We start from the raw sequence: 20,537 nt of genomic DNA on the forward strand, positions 1-20,537 counted from the left end.
CAATAAGAACAGTAAGGAACAGGTACATCGTTAGTGCATTATCACACATAGAAAAGTATATGCGCCCGCCGCACGGCATTATGGGGCGACTATGCTGGCATGTTACAGTCAGTATTATCATTATTTGTTAAATTAAGCTTTGTGGCGAAATGTATTTCCTCGCTTCAATGTCGTTAAAAGAATACGTTACTTTGCGCATAGGCCTATGTGATATTGTTGGAAGAAGTTTGATTTGTAATTAGTTGCAACAGACGAGGACCTGTCGAGCGGCTGTTCCCATAAAGCCATGTACATGTTCTCATTCACAATAATGTTTGATAACCCCCTGAAGAAGTTGTATTACTGTAATGTTTTCCCACGTGTTGTCTATCTGCTCATTATACACTGTTTCTCCAAAATCAGTTTGATCTCTGAAATACTGTGTTCATTAGTGTTTTCATGATAACATATTGTAGCAACCCTTAATGTGTATTGTACATCATAAGTGGACTTCCCTGCACCTTGCGGAGTTGTAATGTCATTACTGTCACCTGTCTTTCCGACGGTAAAGAGATATATCGTTAGTTCTGTGATCCGGACTGTCTAGTCATGCACGTCGTAGGGGTTAAGCCTCTTCAGAGGATACACACACATTCGCACCAAATATCTCGCTGTGCTAGCATGATCTAACGACACCAATGAAGAACATAGCCCTCCGTTTTCGAGTTTTGGCTCATTTTACCCTAATGTTAGATTTATTTTTTTATGTCAAAATATTGGTTGGAGATATAGAAGGAGCGCCAATTTATGCGTCCGTGAAAAAAAAAAAAAATCTGTTTTTTTTTTCTTTTTCGGGCGCATTATTTGGCGCTCCCCCTCTAGATGGCGCTCTAGGCGGCCGCCTAACCCGCCTGTAGGAAAGGCCGCCCCTGATTTCATGCACTGGTATTTCCTTCAGGAAATGCATTTTCTAGTTATTTGTGTTGTCATCCTACTCTGTTATGCACACAGAAAGAGCTGGATGACTGAGTAATCGTACGGTTAAATATTGGTGGAAGGAATGTTTGCTCGAAAGGCGGCCTGAGTGCATAGTGAGTGTCATATCAGATATGGTTGTCTATGACGGAGGAGAAATATGTAAGGGATAATGTATAGAACGCAGGTCATTGTCGGGAAAATAAGCCCCGACAGGGCGAACAGCACCCCGACGCGAAAGCGGAGGGGTGTTGGTTCACCCTGAAGGGGCTTATTTTCCCGACAATGACCGGCGTTCTATACATTATCCCGCTTATTATACGGTTACAACTAAAACAAACAAATTACTTAACACCGTGTGTCTTTTTACAATGCATTTGTTACTATACGTAGTGTTTAAAAGGAGAGAAATAGTTCGCCAAAGACGTTGAACTTCAAAGACAGTTGAACATTCTTTAGAACACAGCTGCTCAACCGTCCGCTGAAACTCCATTGATAAGTTATCGTACTACTTGCGGAGTGCTACGAAAGACGTGAATTAGAGGCAAAAAGGCCACTTTCCTTGACAGCGGTCATTAAGTCCATAGCAACGGTCAGTTATCGGAAAATAGTTGACCGCAGAACGTTGGGAAGCCCCATTCAAGTGAATGGAGCATTCTACAGCATTAAGAAGAGCCGTGTAATAACAGTTGTTAGTTATAGTATTACCTCCTTAAAGGTGTGGTGAGCTCAAAACGCAATCAAATACACCCCTCTCTTCCGTCAAGCAACGTTGTCTGAATAATGTCTGGCCCGGTCAGAGCCACTTTGTCTGTTTCTCATATACAGAGGCTGGACTGTGCAGGAACACTAGTGAATACACACATTGGGCGGCAAGCATTTTTATGAAAAGTGTAATGGATAATTAATGACTGTACATTTTAATGGCAAAGACATGATAGCACATTTCTACTAAGTTAACTTCGTGTTATTGTCTTGTGGTAGAACTATATGCTTTAAAAATCGGGCTTGACTGGTCTGGTTTGTCACCAGAAAATAAAGTAAGCATATTTAGTATTGTGCCGCCTACTCTATGATGTTCCTACTGGGTGCTACATTACTGTAATACACTGGTTTAGCAGGTATGAATCCCAGGGTGGCATACAGCCTCTTAGGCCATCTGGTCCGACATTAGAAATCGGGCAGTCCATCATTTATAACATTCTGCCGATCGTTTTTGAAAATCGGACATACGGTTAAAAAATGAAGTACTTGAACGCACCTCACCACGCTAGAGTGCTCGGGGCGCAGACATTTAAATTGGTGAAAAGAATCAGGGGACTGTCCCCCGTTACTGTGCCAAATTTGTAAACTTTACCATACAGTTCTAGGGGCTGCCATAGACTTCAATAGCAGAGAAAAGATGACGATAAAGAAGATGAATAAGAAAAGGTAGAATCACAACTTTACTGCTTGACACTCAATGGAGTAGCAGATCCACTTTTCTCTTGTCTGTCAAAATAAATCAGGTTTACAGAAATGGAACTTGAAGCAGGAGAATGCCCTCAATAAGCAATGACGTAAGCTATGGTGACATGTAGCCTGTTTGATCTTGTTAATGTTTTGAGTGTGTTACAATTGTTGTCAGAAGGTGTTACTGGCTAAGGCTTTACAGTTGACAAAATCACTCAGTATCTTGCATGTGGTCAAAGACATTGAAGCAATACAAGTATTGTTAGGTGAAAAGTCACTCAAGTTACCTCAGGACTCCAGAGATGAGGATAATTATATTTATTCAACAACAATTTTCGGACACACTCACAGTGCGAAGATGAGAGTGAAGCCATTTCAGCGTATTCTTTATGGACAGACAAAGAGTTGTTCTGTTTGGTTCAGGGGGATTAGGAGGATTAGCTTTATAAGCATAGCCAGCATCATAGCAAGAAGGTTAACAAACTTAAGAGTTATATCCACCAATTAACATTAGCACTTCATTCATTCATTCATTCATTAATTAATTAATTAATTCATTCAGGAGACCCAGAGGTGAACTGTCCCCCGCGCCCCCTCCCCTTCCCCCTTCTCACACAGCATCTGTGCACGGTACCTTCTTAGAAAGCAGGGGCGCCTGCAGCTGCAGGGGGCGTCAATTTGCCAATTCCCCTCACAGTGATATGATAGACAAAAGAAAACGCATAGTGGCCCAGATGATTTTTTTGAAGTGCTCGTGCCCCTCCCCCACGTGTCATGAAAAAGTGCCACCCTGGGCGGCTGCCCGCTTTGCCCGTGCCTAAAACCGCCACTGCCTCCATATTACTGTATGATTTACACATGGTAACACAATATATACTTTTTGTTATTATTTGTTATTACTTGTGGGGTTGATTTAGATAGAATACTTTTGCAAAAGGGAGCTGAGTGAATATATAAATTGGGTAACCTCGCTCCTACAGTTGAATCTCAAATCATATTTCTCAATTAATTAAAACAAATTGTGAATAAATAAAAGTGTGAGTGTGCAACAATATTTTTAGTTTCTGTCCAGACAATCAGCAACTCAGCACCCCACCCTTTTTAAAAAGATATCACTGCAACTTAACAACATTAGAGGATACAATCATTAATTGCACACATGATACAAATCTGTATGTATGGATGAATAGATTTTGTGTATATTTCAGATAGGAAACATAATTCTGACATTTTAGTCGATCACAAAATTAGCTCCTCAGGCCCATCCTCAGGAGTTCAGTCTAATATACTAACACTGCCCCTGTCTCTATGCAGCAAATAGAATAGGAGGACACTCATTCTTAAAGTGATACTTTGGATGAACTCTGACTTGAACTAAAACCATTTTGCTTCAAGAATTCACCTATACAATCTTGGAATACATTACGTATCTGTTTTGCTGTAAGACTTAATGGAAACCTGAATTGATACTGGACTCCTTGTACTTTTCCATTGTCATGCCTCAGAGAGAACTTGCATTATTTCGAGCAGTGATGAGTATTCATTTCCATATACTGCCGCATATTGGAGCTGAATAGTTGCATTAAAATCTTGGTGTGGCCCCCATCAATGTTGATAATGGGCACCTGAATCCACAAATGAGCTTATTTGTTTTTCTCAAATAAACTTATTTGAGGTATTCAATGAAAGAGTTCTGTTTTATGCTGGTCATATGAGTGTGTGAGAATTTTTTTTTAAATGAGCCAAAGAAGCACTTTCAGCACCTTTTAACACAGAAGTAGAGGACTGTGCCCTCATACTTGTAGATGGACTGGTGCTTAAAGTATTCTGTTTCCATCAGATACAGTCAGTACATGTTAATGTCTAGACAGTGGTGAAAAGGGATTAGCCTGACGTGTGGCTGTACTACGCATGGTTTTCCACTAACAATATTTCACTTTGATGGGGATTGGGTAAGTGTGAAGATAAATGTAGTATGTCATGTTGACATTAAGGAGACAGAGGTCAGTGTATGATGACTTCTACTGTAGTTACACAGTTCAGTGCTCTCCATACAGTATTTATATACAGCATACCTGTTGCGTAGTGCCATTGTGTTGAAGCAGATGCGTTGGAGTTGCCCTGAGAATGTAGAAGCACAGAATGCAGAAATGCTAAAGTGATGGCTCTTAATGTGAAGACGTATCTGCCCAGGGCAGACTTATCAAAAACATTCCTGTAAAGCTGATTGCCCCACCTGTTCCTTTTGTGTTATATTGTATTGTTACGTGTATTGTGTCTTTGTTCCTATTTTAACCACAGTACATGATTGAAAAACACATATCTTAGTATCTTGTTGATACCTGTATCTTAACATGCCCTCCACCTATTCAGTCTGAGAGTAAGTCATGGGTAGCTGATATGAATATACTTTAATATGTGGAGTCTAAGATAGGACTACAGAGAAATGGGAGGATGAATGACCAGGAGTAGCACATCCTCCATTTTAGTTTACTTCTACAGATAACAGAAAACGATACATAAAAACCTGCATTGCTAGGAGACTGAATGAAGTAAATAACAGGGGTAAACAAATAAAACACCAATTAAAAAGTAATATTTCATCATTAAATCTACCTCTTGACAGGCCAGCAATGCCAACAGCAATGTGCCTTTAACACTGCTGCTAAATTGGTAACATTTAAACCTTACTTTGGAATGAATGTTGAACCTGTCAAAGTATTTTATCATTTCAATAAAATTAAAAACTACAATGTCAGACAGAGGAATAGTAATGCCACTGCACTATGCTGTGACTTCTTTTAATCAGTCTGCCAAATGCATTAAAACAATTAACAGTTGAGGCACGATCATAACATCAAGGATCTTAATTCATAGTGTATGACCACATACAGAATCATAAGATACAAGAACTTACAAATAAGAATTAATAAAGTAGAAGTAAACCATGTATTATTGTTGTAAAACCATGTATTATTGTTGAAACCAGCGATATCATTGGTAAAATCTGACCAACAATTAATGTAACTTACAATAAATCTGAATGCCATTGTGGTAGAGGTATGTATGCTTCCAGGCTTCTATATCCAATACTGGAGAACACAAACCTGGGTACTGTTAGTTGTTATAAATTCTCTGTGTAGGGAATGATGGGCTGACAATTTCTCTCTCTCTTTTTTGTGTGATTTTTGACATGGACTGAATTGCCGTATTAAAGGATATTAAAATTGAGGCGGAAGTCCTGGGCAGATATATTGCCGTTCAGCTCACCTGAGCAACAAATAAGCACTTCAATAACGTTTGGGATGGTAGCGGTGACTAAAAAGTACCACACAATTTAAATGACCTGGATATAGAAACACTGATTAGGGGTTGTTTCACAATGAACCAAATACGGTCTTTAGATTTATCTTGAGTCAGAGTCTTTGCACATTATGAGTAGCGAATGCTTGAGATAACAGAGACAAAGGAGCAGGGCAGCCACAGTACAGTCAACAGATGTAATTCGAAATTAATCTTTGGAAGATGAAACACCCTAATGCAGCTGTGTGAGTCAAGACAAGGCAAACAAATGAAACAGTCCCGTCCAAAATTCCATTTATAGGAGTTTCAAACGTCCCATATTAATAATATCCGTTTAGTCGATTAAAAACAGTTAATAATGACACACCTTTCTCAAAACACATCTATAGTCAAAGGGAAAAACACAAAACAAGACAAAGCAAGTGAGTTGCCTTAATGCCTTTGGTTGGTTGGATGGCTGTTTCACTTTGGGGTGGATCCAAGTTAATCAAGTTCAGCCCTGCTGCCACACCTTACTCCAAACAAATCCACCAAAAACTGCTGGTATAAAGTCCAGAGCCCAGGTATGCATCTCTCTCAATCACCTGTGGAGCAGAGTTCTACCCACAGGACCACTATGGGAACAGCAAAGGTGTCACCCTTTTGGGTGCTAGTATGGATGGCTGTGTACATCGGACTCACTACCTCAGAAACAGGTACAATGGTTTTATCCATGTTCACTGGTTAAAAAATGCCCAGGGTTAGGTGTTATAAGTTGATCTGGATGTTGTTGCACACAGTAGTAACCATAGGAAAGAAGGGATGTATAGCTCTCCAAAGATGCTCTACCCTTTTTATTGTGCTGGCTCTAATGTTTGAAAATATAATTCATGCTTCGCTAAAGATCTATGTATGACAAATGTATTTGCTTTGAAAATAATCAACGGTTCATGGTTACACAGCTTATAAAATCTTGTTGACTCTTGCAGGTCCCACAAAGGTTAATGTCATTCCATCAATGACCAAGATACAAATGCTTGCAGGTAAGTTCATATCCTTACGTCATAGATGATTCCTGAAGCTTGATTATGTCTGATTGATACACATGCATACCAAAATAACTCCACAAGCAGTTCAGTTCATTGATGTGACAGTCCCCATCTGTATAAGTGTAATGGACACATTTGGCTGGCTTACATTTGGTCAGCCAATTTCCTCAGGTTATTTATGGCACACCTATTTTCTAAACTGTATAAGGCCTCAGTATACAGAGTATACATCGGCATACGACTGTTGAATATGGTTGAAAAACAATGAATAAATAATCTTTAGTGTCATTGATATTCACATTTATCTTTATAATTTTCCCTTTTAAAAGTGTTCAAGCCCTCTGATGTGTAGCCATTCTATGAGAACTGGAGAACAAAATAAAAGCATTTCCCCTGCATACCTAAGTAGTGTAGTTAATGAAAAACATATTGGCATGACATTGAAGACATCATGTATTCTTAGGAGCAAGCCCTGTCCACAACGAACTGGTCTGCAGTACATGGGGTAACAACCATTTCAAGACCTTCGATGGAGACATCTTCCAGCTCCCGTCCAGCTGCAACTACATCCTGACCTCTCAGTGTAAGAGCAGCTATGAGGATTTCAACATCCAGATGAGGAGGGAGGTGGAGAATGGCCTGCCAACAATCAGCAAGATCACCATGATGCTGGAGGGCACTGTGCTGGAGCTGATGAAGGGCACTGTCTCTGTCAATGGGAAAATGTAAGTGGATGTCCAGTGTTTCAGTTCTTCTTCTTATGTGTCCTCTCAGTCAAATTATCTGGCAGATACAGTAGGTGGCTTTGTGCTCATGCTCAGTAATGTCTCAATTTTGTACACACTGTGTAAGGCAATTGCTTTGCACAGCTAGTCATAAGGATGAAATCATGGCACATGAAGTCAGTGATGAAAGTGCTTCTGTCAAAGGGATATTTTAAAGATGGTTCATAATAAAAGAGTCTGATCTGCATTTTTTGGGGGACCTTTGTTTGGTTTTTAGTGTGACACTACCATTCAGTGAATCAGGAGTTCAGATTGAGAAGAGCCCTTCCTACATCAACATCAAGGCAAAGCTGGGTCTCTTGGCCAAGTGGAATGAGGATGATGCCTTCCTGGTATGAAACTGCACCTCATCTACAACCTGAATTAAGTCACAGATTGGTTTTACCCTAGTTATCTGAGGATAAAGAGTAGTCTCTGTAGACGTATTTCAAATTAGTTTTTTAAATGTATTTTGCCATGACTTTTGAAATGCATTGATGATTCTTTAAAAATAATGCAAAAACATATTCTAACCAGCGGCATGTCAATTTGATCTTCAGGAGTTTGTCAATATAGTCAGTACTGTCTTGTGGTTGTGGTCAACTTTCAACTTTTAGCTTACTAACTACGCAGTGACTCTTATTAATGTTAATAGGTGGAATTGGACAAGAAATACGCAAACCAAACATGTGGGTTGTGTGGAGACTTCAATGGTGTCCAGACTTACAATGAGTTTGTCACAAATGGTAATACATTTTTCCCCCCAGCGAAAACATTCTGGTCATCGTGTTAATTCGTTTGGAGAACAACGCTTGATAACACAATATGATTTTCTTTTTTATCCAGAGGGTGTACCAATTTCTAACCTTGACTATGCAAACATCTGGAAGTTGGATGGTCCAACTGAAACCTGTACTGAGCCAGTTGAACCTGAGCCAGTGTGCAGAGATATGGTACGACTGGGTCAGAGAAATGGCACCTGAAACATGTTCATTTTGGAACAATGCAGTATTTAGTGCCATAAACAGCAACATCTTGTTAACAATTCTCTTGATACCCTCTGATATAATGTGTATGCATAGATATTTTCAATATGGCATATTGAAATATGAAATGAACACGTTGTGTAGTAAAGTTTGCGATCATTTTGTTTGTCTGTTAGACATCAGTGTGTGACCAGCTTCTCTCCAGCCCAGCCTTTGGAAGCTGTAAAGACCTAGTGGACATTGATTCATTTGTCAAGGCCTGTGCAAGGGACCTCTGCCAGTGTGCCAACAGCTCTGACTCCTTCTGCCTGTGCGGCACCGTATCTGAGTACTCACGTCAGTGCATCCATGCCGGCGGGAAACCCGGCGAGTGGAGGACAGAACAGTTCTGCCGTGAGTATCATTAACACACTCCATTTGGAACCAGGGCATCCTGGGATGAGGTGAGCAGCAGTAACTGACGTGTCAATATGTCCTGCAGCAAAATCATGCCCAAGCAACATGGTGCACCAGGAGTGTGGAAGCCCATGTGTTGACACTTGCTCAAACCCTGACAGAGGACAGGTGTGTGAGGAGCACTGCATGGATGGATGCTTCTGCCCACCAGGTATGAACTTCTGACAAATCAGTCTGGTGTTTCATTTACTGTGCAAGGATCATCAGTGTCTATGATATATAAAGTTACTCAGTAGCCCAAAACCTAACTCTTTGCTTTTGTGTAGGCACTGTGTTTGACGACGTCACTGGGAAGGGCTGCATCAGTTTGACAGAATGCTCCTGTGGCAACAACGGAAACATATACCAACCTGGAGAATCTTACTCCAGCAACTGTAAGCACTGGTAAGTCTGTCGCACTCTGTGATGTTACACTTAAGACCTTATCAGTGTTCATTTATCAATACTAAAATTATACTAAAGGAAAAGTATGTATATTTTTTTGCAGTTTGAGGTCTGTTTTTGTGTTTTCCTCAAATTCATTTTGATGAAACTTTAATTTCCACTAGTTTTGTACTCGGGGTCAGAAACCCTGCATAAAATGTAAGTGCTGTTTGCACAGAATGGTGCCGTCAAATGTAGCTGTATCTGCTAGTTTTACACAAAACCTGGACAATTTTCAAATAAATTGATTGCACTCTACTGTGTTTCCCTACCAGTACCTGTGGTGCAGGACAGTGGAGCTGTAAGGAGAAAGACTGCCCAGCAACATGCTCTGTGGAGGGAGGGTCCCACTTTTTCACCTATGATGGGAAAGCCTACACTTTCCATGGGGACTGTTCCTATGTCCTCACCAAGGTCAGCTTCCATACACACTTCAGACAGACCCCCGAGATCAACACCGTTCCTACCATTCCTTTATTTCTATTACTTTTTATGTATTATAATAATACTGTTTTATAATCTTTGGGGTTCAAAGAAAGACATACCCTTTCTGGGAGACTTCCCTACAACTCTCTGCCAAATCATTCTAGAGAGGTTAGGTGAGCCTCCACATGGGGATGTTTTTGTGAACCATCTTGAAGTACAGTGACATCTTAATTTTTTTCGTTTTGCTAAATGACTTAAATATCATCCTGCGCACCATCTATTACTGTTTTCTATTGAAGTGTATCTCTTTGTTGGGTGGCACAGCTCGCTTTGACAAATGTGCATCATCACCCCTCTTGTGAATCAGTACATACAATCTTGCTCTTTAACTGGGGTCTATGCCACAACCATTTGCATTTTAAACATCAACCATTACACCATTTCATAGTTTCTTGTATCCACTTGTAGTTTATTCCCATCTCTGACTCTTCAATACTAGGCTTCATAATTTGCTAATTTGTTTTCCAGTCCAAAACAAAGTTTACACCAATACATACAAATGACCTGCCATGATTCCATCTGTCTATTCTCTGTAGTCACATATTATCTATCCCTCCTTGACTTCATCCTCCATCTTGCCCCTGCCATATCCTTGTCACATCATTATTTCACATAAGGCTGCCAAGTTGTCAAGCACTTCTTTGGCTTAAATAAAAATCTTTTCTTTTTGAAATGTAAAGTTTAAGAAACCTAATGCGGGAGAAGTTCCATTGAGAAATGTTTTACCACATTCCATTAATTTAAACCAGCCTTCCTCATTCATCCTTTCAAAGTTTCTTACAATTTGTCTTTCGAATATTGCAGTTTGAGAGTATCTTAAAAATGGATATCTTAATTTTCATTTTAAAAAGTGGATTTCATCATTTATTATTATTTTGCAGCACAAGTTATGTTTTTGTCTTTGCCAATATTTCTGCAGAAACTTACGTTTACTTTTACTTTACTTTACGTTTCTTTAATTCATATCCTTAGGGTGCCGTGGTGTTTCAAGTGGCAGCTTGGAATCCTCGCTTACTTAAATGCTGAAGCATGTTTTCTGAATTCACTTATATCTCCACTCCATTTCTGTTATGGTGTCAATTTGTGACAATTGGTGTGGTTTGATTTTGCTCGATATAGACTTATACTATGCATGAAATACCTTTAATATTTTGTTGCATTCAAACATGTTCACAGCAATGCAATGGGACCGACTTCACAGTTCTGGGAGATCTTGTAAGGTGTGGTTTAACTGAAACAGAAACCTGTCTGAAGGCTGTAACACTTGCCGTTGCTGGAAACACTGTGAGTGTTACCTGCTAATGTTGATACATAACACCCCTTTCATTTTATGCCATTCATTTGTTTAACTGTATTGCAATACATGCAATTAAAAACAAAAAACAAATCTGTATTTGTTTTCAGATGACATTACATATTTTAATAGTTACATATATGTAATGTCACTTTCAATCTCACTTCATTATCCAGGTGATCAATATCCAGCCCAATGGAAAAGTTTTCATCAACAGGATCTTCTCTCAGTTGCCCCTCTCTACAGGTTTGTTACCAACATACTGGGACACTGGAATCTAACAGCTTGAACAGCTCACACTTCTTATGATTGGTTGATTTGGTAATGCATTCATCGGCTGTTCTTTGATAACTTTCACAGCTGGAGTGAAAATCTTTGAAGCGTCCACATTTTTCATCATCGTTCAGACCTCAGTTGGTATTCAGCTGGAAATTCAGCTTTCACCGACCATGCAGGTGTACATCACAGCAAGTTCTGAGCTCAAGCACCAGACATGTGGTATGTACCAATGTGATCCAACATGAATGTCCAACCATGACCTCCAGAAGGGGATAATTCAATCACTCTCATTCCTCCCACAGGTCTGTGTGGAAACTTTAACAACATTCAGGCTGATGATTTCTTGACAATGAGTGGAATCACAGAGGGAACGGCATCAGGCTTTGCCAACACCTGGAAAACAAGAGCCAGTTGTCCTGATGTAAGGAGCAGTTTGGAGAACCCCTGCAGCCTGAGCGTCGACAACGGTAGGGATGGCATGAAAAGCATGTTGATGTTTCTCCAAAATACATGCTTGGGCCAGGATGATCAGCTGATGGATATGGTTTTCTGATTGTACAGAGAAATATGCCCAAAAGTGGTGCTCCCTGCTCACCGATGCTGACGGGGTGTTTTCCCCATGCCACAATGAAATCAACCCAGACATCTACAAAGAGGTCAGTCCTACACACTATACTACACCATCTGAAACAGACATGGCCACCATGAGTGGAGACGTGCCAAACCAAAGTCGATTCATATAAATGTTTTTGTTTCTGCTCCAGAACTGCATGTATGACAGCTGCAACTGTGAGAAGAGTGAGGACTGCATGTGTGCTGCCCTCTCCTCCTATGTGCATGCATGCGCAGCCAAAGGCATCCAGCTAAACGGGTGGAGAGACACAGCCTGCAGTGAGTCCAACCTCCTGGATTTGTGAATCTGTGCAGATATCACACACCTTGTATTATGTAATGCAGAAATTGGTGATGAAAACATCTTTTTCTCTGTCTTCAGAGAAGTACGCCACCAACTGCCCAAACAACATGGTCTACGCCTACAGCATAGAAAGCAGCGACCGCTCATGCCGTTGCTACAGTGATCCTGATTTCACCTGTTCCGTAACATTTGCATCTGTGGATGGATGTATCTGTGCAAAGGGAATGTATTTGGATGAAGGCGGAAAATGTGTTGCACCAGCGAGCTGCTCCTGCTACTACAAAGGCCAGGTGATCCCTCCTGGGGAGGTCATCAGCAAGGACAAGGCCACATGGTGAGAAGCTATTTTATTTCTTTTCATAAAAAACTTCACTCAACATGCAAGCTGTGCTGTTATCCTTACTCTTTTAGTGCAAGGAGTTACCTCCTGGTAAGCTCCTGTAATTTACTTCAGTTGATGGCTACAACAGTTGCTTTCTGAGACGGTTGCTGTTTTGTGACCTTTCAGACCTCAACTTGGTAGATGATACTGCTTTTGAGGCCCCATTGAAATGAACACTGAGTCAAGACATTGCTCATGAAAACGTGTTTATTTACTTTTTCATTTCAGCACATGCAAAGCTGGCAAACTCGGTTGCATGGGAGAAACTACACATCTGCCAAGTAAGTTCAATTTTGTGAGACAACCACTCAAAGTCTTACATATGGTAAATATGTAGGACCTTGAGTGGCATATGGTATGGTCCAAGACATTTGGTGTTCATTGGTGTTTGCCAATGCCTCTGCCAATATCAGTAGCCTATATAATTTTCATTAATTTCATTTGAAAGTGATAATACACTGAAAAGTAAGATAATGTTTTTTTCCTTTGTGTCATCAGCATGCTCAGCACCCATGGTGTACTTCAACTGCTCCAGTGCTGACCCAGCAGCCAAAGGCTCAGAGTGTCAGAGGAGTTGTTCAACCCTGCACATGGCCTGTGTGAGTGCTGGGGACGTCCTTTCAAATATTTACATTGAGAGAGTTGATTCTCTGTTAACACCCTGGAGCAGATCTCACTCATCCAAAGCTTCTGTCCATCTGAACTAATGTGTCCTTGGAGTCTGTACTGTTTGCCCTAGCTATAATTAGCTGTCTACATGAATGCAACCTATATTTTCCCTGTTTTAGAAAAGTACTTTTGTTTTGCTGAAACAGATCAGCTCAGAGTGTGTCTCAGGCTGTGTGTGTCCTTCTGGCCTGGTCTCTGATGGAAAAGGCGGCTGTGTAAAGGAGGACCAGTGTCCCTGTTTCCACAATGGAGCTCAGTACAAACCTGGGGACAGCATCAAGGTGGACTGTAATAAATGGTATGTAAATTATTCCACTTTTCAATTACTAACCAATGTTTGGAAACATCCTCTCTGAACATCTTTCTTTGTTTTCAACAGTACTTGCAAAGACAGCAAATGGGACTGCAGCTCAAACTTGTGCCATGGCACCTGTGCCATCTATGGAGATGGACATTACATCACTTTTGATGGGAAGAGATTCAGCTTTGATGGTGGTTGTGAATACATCTTAACCGAGGTGTGTTAAAATGCAGTTGTGACATTTACTTACAGTTAATACAATTCAGGGCAGATTCAGAAAAGAATCCCAGTGACACCAATGAGTTGTGTCCCATGCAGTTATATGCACATTTGAAAACTTTACAAATTCCTGCTGTTTGCAGAATTACTGTGGACACGGGAGTGCTAATGGAACATTCCGGGTCATCACTGAGAACGTCCCCTGTGGAACCACTGGGACTACCTGTTCCAAAGCCATCAAGATATTTTTGGGGGTGAGGACACATTAAATGATACATACATGACAGCATTGTTAATGGCTGCTCCATGCAGTCCAGAACCCTGATGAACATACTGTAATTTTGCAGAGTAACGAGTTGATACTGACAGACGGAGGCTACCAAGTCGTAAAGAGGAATGCAGGAGCAGAAGTGCCCTTCCAGATCCGCACCATGGGGATCTACCTTGTGATTGAAGCTCAAAATGGTCTGATTCTCATGTGGGACAGAAAAACAAGTCTGTTCATCAAGCTTAGTCCAGAGTTCAAGGTGAGGATTTCTGCTATACCTGTGGATAGTTTATATAACCAATAATGAAAATGAATGAATAATACTGAAAAACAATAATGTTCACTGATCACTTAATCTTTCTGGAAGGGTCATGTTTGCGGCCTGTGTGGAAACTATGATGGCAACGCCAATAATGACTTTGTTACGAGAAACCAAGGACAGGCCATTAAGTCTCTGGAGTTTGGAAATAGCTGGAAAGTTTCTCCAAGCTGCCCTGATGCCAAACAGACCCAAAATCCCTGCACATCCAACCCTTACAGAAAATCTTGGGCTCAGAAAAAGTGTAGCATTATCATAAGTGAAGCGTTTGCATCGTGCCATTATCAGGTAAGCTGAATACAACCATTGCTGCTTCATGGTTCTTTTATGAACCCATCTCGTTCTTGCAGTCCGAGTCTTGTGTGCTTTATTTTCATATCTCTCCCAACTAGGTGGATCCTTCTCCATTTTATGATGCTTGCGTGAGTGACTCGTGTGCCTGTGATAGTGGTGGAGACTGTGAGTGCTTCTGCACTGCTGTGGCATCTTATGCAGCTGCCTGCAATGAAGCAGGAGCCTGTGTAGCCTGGAGAACCCCAAATATCTGCCGTAAGTCTCCCATCCCTTGGCAACATAGCAACATAGTCTTGAAATAGTAAATTAGTGTTGTTAAGCGCAGTGGACACTAAAATAGGTGCACATATTTATTTAGTTTATTTGGGACTATGCACTATGTACATAATTAACTAAATTATTATAATTCAATCTATTTGTCCGTTTATTGATAAGATGCACTTGGGATAAGGGTAAGGTATAGGGTTGGGTTGAGTTACATCTATACCTATTTACAGCTGAAGCTTATTGTACTATAACCCAAATCAATTCATTATTGTCATAAGTCTACTTTCATTGTGATGTAATTAGAAATATTAAGACATGATATCCACAAACATAAACATCCTGAAAATACCTTCAGATGCCTTTCTTAGTGATCATGGCTGGCTAGCTTCAAGAAATAAACCTTCAAATATGTCAGATTATTTATATTGTTAATCCGCAGAGATGTGTTATTGAATACAATCTAATGCCCCATTTATGGAAACAGTACTCCATGGAAAAATAATATGGCACTATGCCCCTGACCTGTAAAGACTCCCTCCTCAGTGACAGACATTATTGAAATGCAGTCTAAGTAATTTCCCACTGACTTGTCCTCTTATTGCAGCTCTCTTCTGTGATTACTACAACCCACCGGGTGAGTGTGAGTGGCACTATAAACCATGTGGAGCTCCATGCATGAAGACCTGCAGGAATCCCACAGGGCAGTGCTCTCAGCAGATACCAGAACTGGAAGGTATGCTAAAAAAAAAAACAGACATCATGTTAACATGTCATATACATGTCATATACATGTCATATACTTTAAAACAATTCAAAAAAGTACATTTTACATTTACATTTACACTACATTTACACTTTTTCATAAAGGTGTCAGACTTACTTTTGTATTACTTCACAGTTCTTAATTGTCATCAATCCCAAGAAATCATCAATTGAGATTATAGACCTCAAACTCGCTAACACATACTTAATGTACAACACGTTCTCAGCTGTCTTTGGTGTTAGCCACAGTTTGGGAATGTTGCAGATAAAGCGGAGAGGAAGGCACACTGTGCATCCATAAGGCCAACACACTGATTTTCTCAAAGGTGCTCGGTTCATGCGTCTTGCTGCTCCTTTACTGCTCCTGCAAATCTCATAATGGTGTCATAACACACTACCTTACTTTATTGCCTACACTCTAAACAGAATCCTGAAACAAGCCTGCAAAAGTTTTCTTTTCGACCAAATATAATTCAACTGTTGGGAAATGCAAACGAATAGTTGTCACCCTGTACCTTGTTAGGAAACCTTGTATTTACCTATGGTCATTGTACAATATATTACCCTACATTATCAAAAGGGTTATTTTGTCCCTTCACCCTCAGGTTGCTACCCCAAATGCCCTGACGACGAGCCCTTTTTTGACGAAGACACCATGAAATGTGTACAAAGGGAGAAATGTGGTTGTTTTGATGATGAAGGCAGACACTACGACAATGGAGAGAAAGTCCCTACGTCAGCCAACTGTAGAACATGGTATAATCCAAATCAGACAATGTAGATTAAAACAAATAACAGAGATAAGATGACTTGATGAGCTAGACATTGAACTAATATCTTTTTTATCTCTCCATAGCCAATGCATTTCCACAACCATCAGCTGCAAAAATGATACCAGAGGTGAGCGTCACCATACCAGTTCATGTTGAATCTTTGTTATAAGCTTTTAAGAGCATTAGAAAAGATAGGTTTTAGTCAAATAACATTTTATTGAACCCACAGCTTGCACCTGTACCTACCATCATAAGGAGTACCACTACGGCGAAAGTATTTATAACACCACTGATGGAATGGGTAGCTGCTTAACAGCTGTTTGTGCAGAGAATGGGATTGTTGTCCGGACAGTGCATCCTTGTCCCACGACCCCAAAGCCAACAACAGTGCCAACACCAACAGTGTTTACATTTACCACCCCGCAACCAACAACAAGTAAGAGCACATTTAAAATGATAGATTGTTTAAATCTGGAGTCAAATAGAAATAGTAGCCCAGTAACACTTTATTTCTATTTCAAATCAACATTGTTTATTTTATATCAACAGAAACAACACAATTTGTTCCACCAACTCCAACAACCAAGCCTAAGTATTGTGAAGTATGTACATGGTCACAATGGATAAATGTTGATTATCCATTATTTGGTCCTGGAGGAGGTGACACAGAATCCATTAGTAATATCATGAAGAAAGGTTACAAAATATGTGAAAACCCAATTAATATCAGTTGTCAAGCAGTGCGTTATCCACTCGTTCCTCTGTCAAAATTGGATCAAAAAGTAACCTGCAACACTGAAGTGGGATTAGTTTGTAAAAACATAGATCAAAGTCCAGACCCAATGTGCTTTGATTATGAGATCAAAGTTGAGTGTTGTAAGATGGAGCTATGCAAAACAACAACAACAACACCTACGACCACAACAACAACAACAACGTCCACTACATCTACGACGACCGGAAAACCTTCAACACCCAGTAGTACTGCTTTACCAACATCAACAACAACTGCACCACCTCCCAAAAATTGCACTTGTGAATGGTCTGACTGGATTGATCTTGGATCCCCAACACCTGGCCCTGATGGAGGAGACACTGAGTCAATTTCACAACTTATCAAATCCAAACGTATCGGTTGTACACAGCCAACAAAGGTTGAGTGCAGGGCCAAACTGTATCCTACATTACCACTTTCGCAAGTGGGCCAGGATGTGACATGCAGTCCATCTGTTGGACTTGTTTGCTTGAACAAAAACCAAGGGCTCCAAAAGATTTGCTTTGATTATGAAATTCGAGTACAATGTTGTGCACCATGTCCACCAACTACTACAACGACGACGACGACAACAACCCCGACACCAACAACCACCACAACTACACCTACGACCACAACAACAACGTCCACTACATCTACGACCACCGAAACAACTACAACACCTACAACACCCAGTACCACTGTCACAACTCCGCCACCAACAACCACCACAACTACACCTACGACCACAACAACAAGGTCGACTACATCTACGACCACCGAAACACCTTCAACACCCAGTAGTACTGCTTTACCAACATCAACAACAACTGCACCACCTCCCAAAAATTGCACTTGTGAATGGTCTGACTGGATTGATCTTGGATCCCCAACACCTGGCCCTGATGGAGGAGACACTGAGTCAATTACACAGCTTATCAAATCCAAACGTATCGGTTGTAAACAGCCAACAAAGGTTGAGTGCAGGGCCAAACTGTATCCCACGTTACCACTTTCGCAAGTGGGCCAGGATGTGACATGCAGTCCATCTGTTGGACTTGTTTGCTTGAACAAAAACCAAGGGCTCGACAAGATTTGCTTTGATTATGAAATTCGAGTACAATGTTGTGCACCATGTCCACCAACTACTACGACGACGACGACCACAACAACCCCGACACCAACAACCACCACAACTACACCTACGACCACAACAACAACGTCCACTACATCTACGACCACCGAAACAACTACAACACCTACAACACCTCCAACACCCAGTACCACTGTCACTCAGGCAGATACTACGACTACGACAGCAACCCCGACACCAACAACCACCACAACTACACCTACGACCACAACAACAACGTCCACTACCTCTACGACCACCGAAACAACTACAACACCTACAACACCCAGTACCACTGTCACAACTCCGCCACCGACAACCACCACAACTACACCTACGACCACAACAACAAGGTCGACTACATCTACGACCACCGAAACACCTTCAACACCCAGTAGTACTGCTTTACCAACATCAACAACAACTGCACCACCTCCCAAAAATTGCACTTGTGAATGGTCTGACTGGATTGATCTTGGATCCCCAACACCTGGCCCTGATGGAGGAGACACTGAGTCAATTTCACAACTTATCAAATCCAAACGTATCGGTTGTACACAGCCAACAAAGGTTGAGTGCAGGGCCAAACTGTATCCCACGTTACCACTTTCGCAAGTGGGCCAGGATGTGACATGCAGTCCATCTGTTGGACTTGTTTGCTTGAACAAAAACCAAGGGCTCGACAAGATTTGCTTTGATTATGAAATTCGAGTACAATGTTGTGCACCATGTCCACCAACTACTACAACGACGACGACGACAACAACCCCGACACCAACAACCACCACAACTACACCTACGACCACAACAACAACGTCCACTACATCTACGACCACCGAAACAACTACAACACCTACAACACCCAGTACCACTGTCACAACTCCGACACCAACAACCACCACAACTACACCTACGACCACAACAACAACATCCACTACATCTACGACCACCGAAACAACTACAACACCCAGTAGTACTGCTTTACCAACATCAACAACAACTGCACCACCTCCCAAAAATTGCACTTGTGAATGGTCTGACTGGATTGATCTTGGATCCCCAACACCTGGCCCTGATGGAGGAGACACTGAGTCAATTTCACAACTTATCAAATCCAAACGTATTGGTTGTACACAGCCAACAAAGGTTGAGTGCAGGGCCAAACTGTATCCCACATTACCACTTTCGCAAGTGGGCCAGGATGTGACATGCAGTCCATCTGTTGGACTTGTTTGCTTGAACAAAAACCAAGGGCTCGACAAGATTTGCTTTGATTATGAAATTCGAGTACAATGTTGTGCACCATGTCCACCAACTACTACAACGACGACGACGACAACAACCCCGACACCAACAACCACCACAACTACACCTACGACCACAACAACAACGTCCACTACATCTACGACCACCGACACAACTACAACACCTACAACACCTACAACACCCAGTACCACTGTCACTCAGGCAGATACTACGACTACGACAGCAACCCCGACACCAACAACCACCACAACTACACCGACGACCACAACAACAACATCCACTACATCTACGACCACCGAAACACCTTCAACACCCAGTAGTACTGCTTTACCAACATCAACAACAACTGCACCACCTCCCAAAAATTGCACTTGTGAATGGTCTGACTGGATTGATCTTGGATCCCCAACACCTGGCCCTGATGGAGGAGACACTGAGTCAATTTCACAACTTATCAAATCCAAACGTATTGGTTGTACACAGCCAACAAAGGTTGAGTGCAGGGCCAAACTGTACCCCACGTTACCACTTTCGCAAGTGGGCCAGGATGTGACATGCAGTCCATCTGTTGGACTTGTTTGCTTGAACAAAAACCAAGGGCTCGACAAGATTTGTTTTGATTATGAAATTCGAGTACAATGTTGTGCACCATGTCCACCAACTACTACGACGACGACGACCACAACAACCCCGACACCAACAACCACCACAACTACACCTACGACCACAACAACAACGTCCACTACATCTACGACCACCGACACAACTACAACACCTACAACACCCAGTA

This window comes from Sprattus sprattus, assembly GCF_963457725.1.
Source record: "Sprattus sprattus genome assembly, chromosome: 8".
In the NCBI taxonomy this organism is placed as follows: Eukaryota; Metazoa; Chordata; class Actinopteri; order Clupeiformes; family Clupeidae; genus Sprattus; species Sprattus sprattus.